Here is a 3,205-nt window from a genome sequence, read left to right as displayed (position 1 = left end):
CGTTTGATTTTGATGAGAAATGCAGAGAGGCGTTCGGTTGCCTAAAGAAAGCCTTGACCACCACTCCTATCATTCAGGCACCTGATTGGACAGCCCCTTTTGAGCTCATGTGTGATGCCTCTAATTACGCATTGGGTGTTGTCCTTGCTCAAAAAATGGATAAGTTGCCTAGGGTAATATATTATGCTTTCAGGACTTTAGATTCCGCACAAGCGAATTACACAACCACTGAAAAAGAACTTCTAGCTATTGTGTTTGCTCTAGATAAATTCAGATCATATTTGCTAGGTTCTAGGATTATTGTTTACACTGACCATGCAGCTCTAAAGTTCCTGTTGAAGAAGGCTGAATCAAAACCTAGGTTGATCCGACGGATGCTCTTGCTCCAAGAGTTTGACTTGGAGATTAGAGATAGAAGTGGAGCACAGAATTTGGTGGCTGATCACTTGAGTCGGATAGAGAGGGATGCTGATACTCTACCCATTAGAGATGACTTTCCGGATGAGCGGCTCTTTAATATTTCAGTTTCTTTTCTAGCACCCTAGTTTGCTAATATTGTTAATTATTTAGTTGCATCTGTTTTCCCTCCATTTGCATCTCGAGCTCAGATTGCTAGGCTTAAGAGTGATGCTAAATATTATTGTTGGGATGACCCCTATTTGTGGAAGTTTTGTACTGACCAGGTTATTAGGAGGTGCATTCCAGATCATGAGATTGAGTTAGTCCTTCAGTTTTGCCATGCTTCTGCAGTGGGCGGTCACTTTGGACCCTAAAGGACAACACGCAAGGTGCTTGATTCTGGATTTTACTGGCCCACCATCTTCAAAGATGCGTCAAGGATTTGCAGCACTTGTGAGCCATGTCAGAGAGCAGGCGGTACCATTTCTTGGAGAAAAGAGATGCCTCAACAACTCATGCTGTTTTGTGAGGTCTTTGATGTCTGGGGTATCGATTTTATGGGTCTGTTTCCTGTTTCTTTTGGTTTTTATTATATTTTGCTTGTTGTTGATTATGTTTCTAAATGGGTGGAAGCTAAGGCCACCCGGACTAATGATTCTCGAGTTGTTGTGGATTTTGTTAGGTCTAACATCTTTTGCAGGTTTGGCATTCCTAGAGCAATCATTAGTGACCAAGGCACCCACTTCTGCAATAGGTCCATGCAAGCTCTTCTCAAGAAATATGGGGTTGTTCATAGAATTTCCACACCATATCATCCTCAAACAAATGGGCAAGCTGAGAATTCCAACATAGAGATAAAGAGGATCTTGGAGAAGACTGTCCAGCCTAACAGGAAGGATTGGAGCAATAGACTTGAGGATGCTCTTTGGGCCCACCGTACTGCTTACAAAGCACCCATCGGAATGTCCCCTTATCGCGTTGTTTTTGGTAATGCATGTCATCTTCTTGTTGAGATAGAGCATCGTGCTTATTGGGCTGTGAAGACTTGCAACTTGGCTCTTGATCAAGCTGGTGGAGAAAGGAAGCTTCAATTGAGTGAGTTAGATGAGATCCGCTTGGAAGCCTATGAGAACTCTAAGTTCTACAAAGAGAAGACCAAAATATTCCATGATAGCTTGATTTCCAGAAAAGACTTTTTGGTTGGACAACAAGTGTTGTTGTATAACTCTAGGCTTGGCCTAATGAGCGGTAAGCTACGCTCTAAGTGGATTGGTCCTTTTGTTGTTACTAATGTGTTTCCTTATGGTACTGTAGAGATCAAAAGTGAATCCACAGATAAGAGCTTCAAATTTAATGGTCATCGCCTCAAGCATTTCCTCACTAATCCTTCTCTTGTGGATGCTACCATGGAAGATGTTTCCTTGGTTGTTTCCGCCCTCCTCCCACCATAAATCAGGGAGTTTTCTTTCTCCTTCTTTACTTTTATTGCACTTGTTCAATTCCATATTTGCTATGCTTCATTGAGACAATGTGTAGTTTAAGTGTGGGGGGAGATTACCGTAGGTAGAATATTTAGCTTTTGAATAAATTAGGTTGATCCATGCTTTTCTTTGAATTCTTAGGTCTTGTTTAGATTATAGGCATTTTCTTTCTTTGAATTGAGTCATGATATCTTGTGATGTGAATCCATGCGTTCTTGTGTGTCAAGTTACTTTTGAAAATTGAGGGGTTGAAACAATTATGATAGACTTAATTCCCATGTGAGAGATTTTGAGCCTTAACTATAGGTGGTCAACTGTATGCCATCTCTAATCTTTTTCTTGTGTGATTGCACTCTTGATTACTTGCACTCTAGAACTTGACTTGACGCTTGTTTCTACTTGATATTCACATGCACATATTGAAGTGATTTTAGGCATTTTCTTCTTTTAATTAATAAGCCACTAGCCAAATAAGCCTACCTTGATGAATTTATCCTTTGATAGCCACTTTGAGCCTTTTTACCCTCCTTTTCTTTAGCTCATTACAAGCTTATAAGTGAAAAACCATGATTGACCTAATCTTAGGGAATTTTGGAGCTTTGGAATTGTTTTGGGAGTAAGTACTAAGTGGGTAAGGGTGTATTGTTCTTTAATTCTTCCAATTCTCGGTTATGCTTAGTGGTGTTGTAAATAAGTATGGTGGTGCTGTTTCTCTTACCAGTTTTGTTATTCAGTAAAATAAAAAAATAAAAAAAAATGAAAAAAAAATGAAAAAAAAGAAAAACAGAAAAAAAAAGAAGGCCAAGAGAAAAAATGATTGAAAGGATGAAAAGTTGAAGTGTGGAATTGGAGGAAGAATTGCAAATCTTATGCTATGAAATTGGGTTGATTTTGACTTACTTCTTACTTATTCCCCATTGCTCCTCTATTTCTTAAGGTTTTAGCTGCTTATCCCATATTTTATCCTACCTTGTCCTTGGCCCCATTACAACCTTTAAAAGTCCTTTTTGATCTTTATGTGCATCCTAATTTTTGCAAAGCCTTTATCAGTTTGCTCTCTATGAAGAAGTCAGAAAGTAGTCTGCCAAATGGTATGTATTTGATTGCAGACTTGGGTGAAGCAGTGGTTCTTGACTTCTTGATGCATTCCTTCAGATAGGAGAAGAGAAAGTAGGGCAGGCAGACTTTGCGGTGCTCCTTGATGAAGAAGAGCAACACCTTCTGGGTGAAGTTGATGTAATCTGGAGAGCTTCCCTTTGGCCTTTGATTTATGCAGTTTAGCAGAATCTTGTGCCAGATTCTCAATTCAGGATGAAGATCCTTGG

The sequence above is a fragment of the Lotus japonicus genome, chromosome 6 (assembly GCF_012489685.1).
Source record: "Lotus japonicus ecotype B-129 chromosome 6, LjGifu_v1.2".
Classification (NCBI taxonomy): domain Eukaryota; kingdom Viridiplantae; phylum Streptophyta; class Magnoliopsida; order Fabales; family Fabaceae; genus Lotus; species Lotus japonicus.
This window is presented reverse-complemented; position numbering follows the sequence as displayed.